The sequence below is a fragment of the Homalodisca vitripennis genome, unplaced genomic scaffold (assembly GCF_021130785.1).
Source record: "Homalodisca vitripennis isolate AUS2020 unplaced genomic scaffold, UT_GWSS_2.1 ScUCBcl_1350;HRSCAF=4859, whole genome shotgun sequence".
Classification (NCBI taxonomy): domain Eukaryota; kingdom Metazoa; phylum Arthropoda; class Insecta; order Hemiptera; family Cicadellidae; genus Homalodisca; species Homalodisca vitripennis.
The window spans coordinates 90,686-102,042 of NW_025777488.1; positions in this window are offsets into that span (position 1 = coordinate 90,686).

Sequence of the window (11,357 nt, forward strand, 5' to 3'; positions counted from 1 at the left end):
CTCTTGTTCGTGTTACAAAATGTCATAATATTGTTTATGTTGAACAGTTATTTTAATGAATACGTATTCTAACAAAGTAACTCAAGTAGACTATCTTCAGAGTTAACATACGTATATTTTTAAACTTATGGTCCTTGTGATCCATAGAATGTAATAAGGTTTTGTATTCAAAAGATGATTTATTTTGCACACAGCTGACTGACGTCGAACAGTAACGAGCTGACGCCAATACATACCAAACAGGGATATGTATTTTATTCGACAGCCGCGTGATGTATTGGCCACAGTTTGGTAAGTTTTTCCGCTTCCCCACTTGTAAACGACGGTCATGATAAATCATATTTTTTTAGTTATTTTGAATACTAGACTATACACCGTGTCACAAATTACAATTAACACATAGTTATACTAGAATAATAATAATACATAAATATAATATTGCAATATTAAACTAGTGCCATTAATATATGATTCATAAAATGTATTATTGTATCATATTAAATATTTAAATTATTATTGATCGTAATGAACTGTAAAATCACGCGCGCACCTGAAAGACTCACAAAAACGTCTTCCAATGCTTCCGCCTAGTATTCTGATATTTTCTGATATAAGCAGATTTGCTGTTCATACTTCCACACATATCACCTTAAAATTTATATATTTGATTGTTTCCAATCGTTCTCTCCGGCGATCAGCTCTTCAGTTACATTAGATGCCGTGGCTTCACTTGATCACTGGAATTTAGGTTGCTGACCTCGTGGCTATAAAGGGAGCTTTTGTCACATTTGCTGGTCCAGATCCAGTCTGCAGGATTACTCGTATGCCATTCCCAAGCAGTGGGCATAGTAAAAATGGCTCATCATTTACACAGTCGTAGATTGCAGTATCGATCTGGCCGTAACATTTGTACAAAGTTTCTTAGGAATCCTAATAGCACTCTCTCCGCATATTTGTTTGCGATGGGCTGAAATAACTTAGTTGCTTTCCTTACCAGACATGGACATTTAAAGAGTCTTTTGATAAAAATCTACTGAAAGAAACTACTGGAAACTCTGGAGGATGTCAAACCAACTGGACTAGTAACCACATTTCAACAGTTACAATTATGTGGCAAAACATAAGGTATTGTATGGCAATACGTTGGCAAAACCAATCGAGGGTGAAGGCATCAGTGGCATACGATGAGTATTATCTGACAGGAATAGTTCAAAAAGTTGTGAGGTACTAAAAAGTACAGTGTAATTATTTTTATTATTTTGGGTCGACCATTAAAGCTTTATTGTGGGATTATTTTTCCCGTCAACAATGAGTAACGGAATCCAGATAAAACAAGTTCACCTCAGCTGTCGTGCCAGAACATGTTCGACGCTTGAAGGGTTGCGGTATGAACGATCACTTGCGCATGCGCTCCAACGAAAACTCGTCAGATGGTCCGACCAGCAGAGGAGCGAGAGGTCAGTATATATATTCCGATCATTACCGTTAGACCTACGGTGCGCTGAGAACTTAACCTCACTTCTTCCGAATTGCTCGTGAGATACGTACATAGCGAATACTTATTGCAATTGGTAATTTATTACTTTAATTACTATACTTATCATAATTAACCTTTCGTTCATATTCTGCACCGTTTTTATATGTTGAGCCAAACGAAATTTACTTATAACGTAATATTCTTGTTATTCTTTTACTTTACTTACTATCTTACATCAACTATGTTCGTGCAATACGGACCTAACTCTAAATTGCGTACTAGTGGTTTTTTACTTTACTTACTATCGTACTTAATCTATGTTCGTGCAAAACTAACCTAATCTTTAAATTGGGTATTAGTAGTTCTTTACTTTACTTACTATCTTACTTAATCTATGTTCGTGCAATATGGACCTAACCTCTAAATTGCGTACTAGTGGTTACTTCCTATTTACTATCTTACTTAATCTGTGCAATACGGACCTAACCTTTAATTGGTATTATTTGTTCTTGACTTTATTTACTATCTAACTTAACCTATGTTCGTGTAATACGGATCTAACAAATAGATTATTGCTCTGGGTATATTATTACTTCTCTTACACTCTTACTTTACCTTTTTTCATACGATACTGACCAAACATTATATATTATTCTTAGTGTTAATATTACTTTTGTTCATACTATTTTACATAACATAAAGTGTGTTGCGGTTGAGGTAGCTTTGATTTAGACAGAGATTTAGGTAGTTACGCTTTTGTGTAAAGACTTTTTCGTTAATTGATGATAGTAAATATCTTATTTCAAATTCTCCATTTTTTTAAGTTCAGTTGTGTAATGATGATTTACTAAATGCTTGAACTTTAAGACCACCTCATGTGATAGCAATATATCTGTACCCAACTGACATACATAATCCCTAGAATAAAATTTAGACCCCTGGATCGAATCCCTGCTTGATTGGGCTCATCTATGGTATGCAATACGTGTCATTCTTAACAGTAACTGGTTGTGTTCAGAAAAGACACGTCACAAAGTTTTATGTCAACTGTTGTTGAGTTTTAAGACTAGAGAATACTTCATTGATCTTAATCCATAATTCCTTTTAAACACTATTATAGTTCACTTCAAATATTGGTTCAGACCTCTCATTTTGGTATCCAACTATTCTACTTAAATTTTCATAAAGACTTTATATTGTTTAAAAATGTAACATTCCCCTCCGCCACCGACGTGATATTACTATGCTCCTCTATTTACGAGACTTTCAACAGTTTAACACTAAATGAAACCTTAAGACTTCTAGCAATCATTACAATGTATGATTAAACAACTAACGGGAGGTAAAATGTTTAATAATATGTTGTGTGAAAAGGAAATGCACGCGTTAATGATATGTTTTGCTCTAGTACGTTGAACATTAGAAAGTTTACCAGTGATATTCCTCTTATTTCTTGCTACACACTGCATACTTTTCTTAATGTCTTTCTAAAATATTAAAAAAACTGATATTTTAAATGTTAATTATTCAAATAATCACATTTTCTAAGATCTAAGATATTAATACTTACCTAGTTCTTATTACAGAATATTATTATTTAACACAGAAAAAACATCTATATTTGTAACACTCTTGCCTGTACTTTGGAATTATACCGACCACACCCAGACATGAATGAATTATTTGACATTTTGCTTCTACTGATTACTAGATTAGCGTAGAACAATATTTCGTTAATATAAAACAGGAATTGTTTTATCGCAAACCCCTCCCCATCCTCAGACAGAGTTCAAAGTAAAGCGATCTAGTAGATGACGTGATTGCAGAGTCTCGCCGCCCGTTCAGCTGGTGCGTCGCTTTGTTGTACTTCCGTGTTTTACCCCTACATTTCTCCAAATACAAAAATTCAACAAAAACAAACAATACCAAACAAAAACTAAACTCTTTATTGAAAAAAAACACATAAAACTTTTTTTTTATTCTTGATCACACTCCGCCACCCAAAATGCGAGTGCCTCCGGCCATTAGCGCGGGCTTCGGCACCGAAGGTGCTGCCGAAGCCCGCGCTGATGTCAACGAAAGAAAAACATTCCTCGAGATAGTTCCTGTCAGTAAAATATCAAATTCTAGAGAGGCTGATCAGAAATATAAGGTGAATTGTAATGGAAAGGCAATTATTTACCGTGCAAAAAAAAAAACTTAAATAATCATGTGATGCCGCGCGGCCTGCCGTAATCGGGATTCTCGAGAAAGATAAGATAACAGCGACAACAATACCGATCACAATACCTGGAAATGCTTGTCGATTGATGGAATGTTAGTTCTGTCACTCAAATACATCGTTTTGTAACGTTTTAAGTTTATTGAAAAAAGTTTAAGCGTTTGGGGCATATAACGGAATCTGATCCCATTAACAATTGATAAAATCGTTGTAAGTTTGTAATTTTGTAACTAAAGAGTTGTTTTTTCATTCTATCATGTTTGTTTCTTCTACAAATTTATATTTTTGTGTTCTTCATACTGGTGCGGTCGGTACCAAAGTACCCTCTTGCCTCTCAAATAAATTTATTTTAATTTATTCTTGATTTTTAATTTTCTTTTACAACAATTAATAAAAATAAATTCTCTATTTAAAATATAAAATGCATAGAACTTATTGTGTAATAAACACTAAGTTTAGTATATAGTTTACATCTAAAGGTGCACAAACGAATTTAAAGTTCAGAAGAAGATAAAAAATTGAAAATTGTGTTACTTTGCTTATAAAGTAAAAACATTTTAACTTCAACTAGGTCTATTACTAAGAAGCATAAAAACTGTTGAAAACAAAAAAAAAACTAAATTTATATTAAAGAAGTTAATCACGTGTACTAACGCATATTACTCATATATGACAACGTGTGTAATAATTGTATGATAATAAAAATTCACCTTATTTAATATTATTTAAGGACGTATTAACAAAGTATTTCAGCTTTGTATATTACTAAAAAACGTCACATACATATAGTTTACGATACGTCATTGTGTAATAGCCTAAACGTCCGAAGAGCTTTAAGAGATTTTCACATTCTGAATATACTGAAAACGAGAACCGTCTTTTGTGCTGCAGAGTGTATTGTACTGAAATGAGCTTCTCAGGAAGGTAAACTTAAAAATTCAAACGGAAACATCTCTATCATCTAGTCTAACACATCGTTACCTCTTTTAAATGTATATGAATTATGGAATACTCACGTATTAAATACCACTTTATGAATATTAATATATCAGTAATAATATTTATATACTATTGTTAGAATTATGAGTGGTGAATTTAAAAAAACCTTTTTTTTAATTTTTTTTATTTTTTAGACATTTTTTTCGGTACTAAACTACTGTGGTAGGGTTCGTAAACACTCATCCAATTGAATACTTAAAGTTTAAAATGGTTAATGTATTTTTTCTCGTTGCCTCCGTTTTTCATCTTGTCCATTCTAATGATCAGTATTATGAAAATCAACAAATGAAAATTAAAAACTTTATGAACGAAACCAGGATATAGTAGGAATATAATTGCTGGAATTTTAAACATTATTATTGATAAATACATATTTCCGACAACGTAGAATTAATTGATACTTTTTTTAAATTATTGCTTAATTATTACCATTTTACCTACATATTCATAGGACATATGGCATTATTATGAAAGAGGATATTAGACCAAAGGCAGTTCGGTGTGAACAAAGGAGACAGTGGAAATATCAATTAATTAAGTAATAGAATTTTCTACACATAACGTTGCTATGATGGGCAGGGTGGATTTAAAGTGGATAATGAGTTTAGATCTAGGTTTTAAATTCTTCGTCACTTACTTTTTTCAATGTTAACAGACGAATATGAATCCAGGTTACAGGATTAAAATTTGTAACAGCGTCATACGCTATATTTAGTGGGAGGTGAACTACAGCTAAACACTTAATTAGGTACTTAATATATACAGTTAATTAGGCTTACCTAAACTAATAAACTAATGAAACTGTAAAGCTAATAAGTTTAGGAGTTTAAGAGACGGAATTCTCTTAACTTATTAAAATCTATCATTATTAGACTACTTAGCATATTACTACTACTAAAAATAAAAAATATAATAAAAAACAAATATAGTTCCGAGACAAGAAACGTTTTTTTGTTTCATGTGCTTCAGAACACTAAACATACTGCTTTTTTAAATATTACATCTCTTATAAGCAAAATTTATTGGGCTTGAGTTACATAGAACAAGATAAATTGAATAAAAGGTCTAGTAACACAGATGAAATGTATGTATATTTTGGCTTCACAATTAATCCGTGTTTGTATTTAAACTACGATTTCCATAGTTTAATTAAACCATCAAACGCGTAAATAGTTATGTTACAAATTGATGAGATTCAGATAAATTATAAATTTTGATATATTTACCTAACGTGTATTCACGTCTATTTACGTTTATACATTTTTTCGGTAATACATTGTTAACTTATATACATTTTCAAGTAATTATCAAGTAATTGATAAATATTTATTCATTGTTGAACTTATTATCTTACTTAAGCTTTTTATTTCTGAAAACAAAATGTATTGAAATATAAAATTTATATTATAGCAGAAGTCATTTCAAGTGATATTAATTAAATGTTATTGTGACCTAAATTCATGTCGCCGTTTGTATTTCCAGAGGAAAAACTTTATCTGGTCAGTAACAAGAATTCGTTATGTGGCAGTTTGTATGCACACTGAAGAGATCTTGGAAACTATAAGAGACACACCAAAGATTAAATGTGCTAATTTATGCGTAATAACAGGACCGACAAGTTAATAGGGTCAAATTGATTGATGGTTGCGTCAAAGTCAAATTTTTTTTTCACAACTTTAAAACTATCACTGCTTTCACTATCAATATCTATATTAAATAATTCTTCATTCAATCTGCATGAAATTATAGTTTTTAAATATCATAATGAAAATGCGTTCAAGGTGAGCCAGCAGAAGGTGTGAGGTTTAAGTAAATTGTTTAACCCTAAGACCCATTTGTTGCTTATTTAAAAGAGAGTTGATTTTTTACTGACTTCAAATATCATCCATGTTATACTTTCCTCGTATTTTTCATAGGATAATTAATCAAATCTGGTTTCTGTAAAGGTATGTGAAGGAATTTGTAATTAATTCTAATATTCCAATAAGTATTTGGTAAACCTAACTGATAATTTCACTGCATACAGTATTAGTATCAGTTATTTCGTAAAATATAGAAATTTTCATTCAAGGTCAGTCTACAACTGTCTGTTTTTGACCGTTTCTAATTGATTATCAAAATACCATGCTACTTCCAAATTTTATAATATTAAACCTAAAAACAAACCGTTAAAAATAATTAAGCAATCTAATTTAATTTGGACATTGCTTCATTTACTCTAACTAAAACTTCCTGACGTTCCTTAGACACCACATTGTTTACTTATATTTCAGTATAAATAACATCGTTTATACACGCTTGGTGTATACACAGAGTTTAAATTGTTTTAGGATACGTCTGATGCAAATGCGTAATTTAACACGCATATTTTTATATTTATATTACGATATTTTGCTTTTATACATTTATAAAATATGACAAAACTTGTAACTATGACAATATTTTGTTTTTTATAAATTTATAAAATATGACAAAACTTCAAACTAATGAGCTATTGGGTTGAAACCAACGAACTGGTTGAAACGAATAAGTCACATAATATCAGTAACAATAATTTATAGATCGACCTTGTAAGATATTTTCTGTATTTCTCTAAACAGCTGATTCTAACATTATATGTAGTCAGGTTTACAAACTATATGATAGCAGAATAAAAATTCCTACCACAGAACCATATAAAATGGGTTTTTATGAATTATTTGATAAAAATTATTAGGTAAAAACAGTTATTACATTTTTAAAATAAGAAAAAATATAATTTATTTTGGTTAAATTAAAAATGGGTCATTGAGTTTAAAAAAAATTAACAATCCCTACGCCTCCTGCGTGCTGGTATTGAAATATTTTTCACTATTACAATAATACACTAAAAGAAACTACTTACACATTTCGTGACAAAAATATTTTAACAATGGTACCTATTAAGACTAATAAGAGAGCTGTGACAGTTTGAAAATATTGAAAAACGGTTTCTGAGCTCAGTGAGTGAATGAAACAACCAATAATCAACTTGAATACATTAGTATAATTGACTTGTTACTACTCATAGTTTTAACTATTAACCTAATGTGAGACATTCATATAAAAGTTTATTCATTTTTTTGTTTAGGTACAAACATTTCGTATGGAACACCAATGAAGAACTGTTATAAGGTAAATATTGATTTTCTGTGGGTTATTATTTACAACCGTGGCATTAATTAATATAAGTGAACTAAACATTACATTTGAGAATACGTCTGCTCACACTAACCAACTGCTGACAACTGTTATGTGTTGTGTCAGTAATTCCAAGTAGACGATTGTAAGCCTTCATTGATTAATTATTTTTTAGCGATTGTTTTTACTTTTATTATTTCAGTACATAAACAGGAGAAAACATAAATGTTTCTATATTACGTAATATGTCTAGTAGTACGATAATATTTGCGAAATTTTCCCTACGTAACACAATTTTGAAAAACTCCACTCGATGAATATCAGAAGACGGTAGTTCGTATGTTTTTTACTGCTATACATACTAATAATAAGAGTATGCTGCTGTTGTTTATGATATGTAGGCATATTTAGAAATTTGTTGCATGTTTTTGGTTAAGTTCGTTTGGAACTTGTTATTCCTAAATCAAACTAATCATTTACATAAAATTTCAATTTTAAGTGTTTTGTATATCATTTAAATAGTGCAATCAGAATGTGGCAAATAAATAAGAAATTTTTGAATATGTGGACATCTTATTCGGGAAAAGAATGATTAGCAGCCTGCTGTAGTCAAACGACTTTGTGTTTTAACTCATAAGATCAATTTAAAACTTTGTAGAAATGATAACTGTGGAACAGATCATTTTAAATACATTCGTATTAATCAAACAGCCTGTTTTCGGAATGTTTATGATTTCATAATATTAAAGCGATGCATATGTAAAAATAATAAAAGCTGAATGAGCATTTATTAATTATAAATTAAATTGAGACATCCCATATAATGAATATTAATACGATTAAAAATTAATTCAGGTGTTTGGGACTTAATATGATTAAAGTCTCTACCATTACAGTCAGCTAATCAACTAATTATACAAGCAGTATTTAGGATACTGCCATGAATACGTTCTCTAGATACGTTATATTTTACTTTTCCGATCGATTTTATTTGTCATATCCAGTTTTGACATACATTTTTCATTCATAGTTTATGAACAGTTGAATGGAACCCGAATTTAATAGACTGAGAAATTTATGTCATCAACTGTTCATTGAATGGTTGCTTGGTTAAAAGTTCATCGGCAGAGTCGATTGGATCAACATTAACGTCTAGTTAACTCCCTGCCTCATCACTGTGATTGGTTAGTACAATGTAAACATATTTTTTGTGAGCTTTACCCGTACCGATACATTCACACACTACATTCTATAGAATTGCAACCGCTCTTAATACAACAAAAGGAATAAATAAAGTTAATTCATTGCACTTAGTCAGTAATTTTTTTTTAATTTTAAAACTGTCCTTCCACTTCATTTTTTGTTTCATTTTACGCTACGAAGAAAACTTCGTCAGTCAAAATCATGTGATTGTAGCAGTTTGTTTAAAAATAAAATGTTTTTGACGTGACAACGTCTTAAATTAGGTTGCGGCTCGGAGTCACTCATAGTGTAACGCCCGGTAACGTTACGATGCCCGTCCAGTGGGTCCGCCGCACGGGATAAAGCAGATAACTGTGGGTCCGCCGCACGGGATAAAGCAGATAACTATGTTTATTCGTGAAAATGTGGCGTGCTTAGACTCGTCATTTACAACAACTACAACAATAAAGGTAAATAATTGTACACTGATATTTCATTATCGTAAACTATAATTGATTGATTAATTGTTAGATTGACACAAAAGTTGAGAAACTGAGTTTATAGGTTATGTCATACTATTGACAAATGTTGATAGTGTTAAGTAAATTATTAGTTTAAATCACTCTGCAATCAATCGTAATTCAGTCGATTGAGAAGAAACAGCGCGTATTGCTAGTCAAACATTTAAAATAACAAATTATAACCTCTAACCCAGAGTTTCCCAAAGTGTGCGCCGCGGCGCCCCCGAGCTAGTGCTAGGTGCGCCGCCGTTGTCTACCAAAGATTCTAAACGTCATCGTACTACAATACAGTGCGGACCAGTCTGTGCGCGCGGCTTTGGAGTTACTACCCCCTCTTCCCCCTGCCGAACCTTAGTGATACATATGATTGATTTAATTTTGCCTTTTATAATTAATCCATCAGATGTTTTTTTGTTTATGTTTTAAAAATGTGGTTCTGAAAATACAATTCAATGTTATGGCAGATTACAGTTTATTTCTTATTTTTATAAGTTTAGTAATTTAACAGTGGCGACAAGGTAAAAAGAAGGAGAAATTACTAAAGAAGAAGAAGAGTTACAAAAACTAAAAAAAGCTCGATCTATTATTAAGGGCCAATTTTCAAAGGGCAAAGACTTGCTGAAGGTAACCCTACATTAACCGAACTAAATATAAAAATCAAGGCTGTGACTGGATACTGGGAACGTTACAAGCAGGTTCAGAATGGCATTGATTGTTTGACAGATGAAAACTATTTAGAACATGAAATAGAATACAGATGTAATGTGGAGGATGAGTATTTAAACCTTACAACAAAATTACAAGAAATGGTACACAATCTCAAAGACACAAACATTACATCTACTTCATCTCCAAGTGAAGCTGTTTGTACGGTTTCAAACTACACTTCAGGGAATATAAATTTCAATCCCTACCACCCTGATGAAACCATTTCAAATTTTGTGAGAAGATTAGAATTGTTTTTACAACTAAAGAATCAAAGAGCTGATGATAAAACTAAAGTTTACACATTGCTACATGCTCTCACTCCCCAACTGCACCAACAACTGTACGATATTTGTGCTCCCAACGACCCGTTAGATAAAGATTACGACGAGTTAGTACAGCTTCTTAAGGATTTTATCGACCCGCAACTAAGCCAGTGGGCCTTGCAGCATAAATTTATTTCACGGACTCAACAAGAACATGAATCAGTTAGTGAGTTCTCGGTGGCTCTCAAGAAGATGACAATTAACTGTAACTTCAATTGTGGTTGCGGTAAATCAGTTGCAGACTTATTTCTCAAGTTACAGTTTATTCGGGGATTGAAAGACATAGATATTCGGACTAAATTACTCCAAGACCGCGAGAAACACACCTATCAGGACATTGTGAACATAGCTTCGGCTATAGAGCTTGCCAAAGCAGAAAGTATGACTGTTAGCCGAACACGTACTGAACACATTGAATTAAATCAGGTTCAGCAAAGACATTCAAATGAAGAAAACACATCTAAGAGAGTCTCACCTCGGCCAAAACCTCTACTTAGTCCACGTTCAACAAATTCAGCCATTGAAAAGCTCAAAGGAAAATGCTATCGTTGTGGTTCACCCTCCCATCGTGCAATAGCTGCAGATTCATAGATGCAACTTGTCGAAAATGTGGAAAAGTTGGACACATAGCTAGTGTTTGTTTGCAAAGTAAATCTCAATTACAAATGAAACCTGGACAACATCAAACTGAAAACAAAAGTGACTTGAATAGTGAGAATGAATATGAGATTAATGTAATTAGTGACAGAAATAATGACAAATTTATG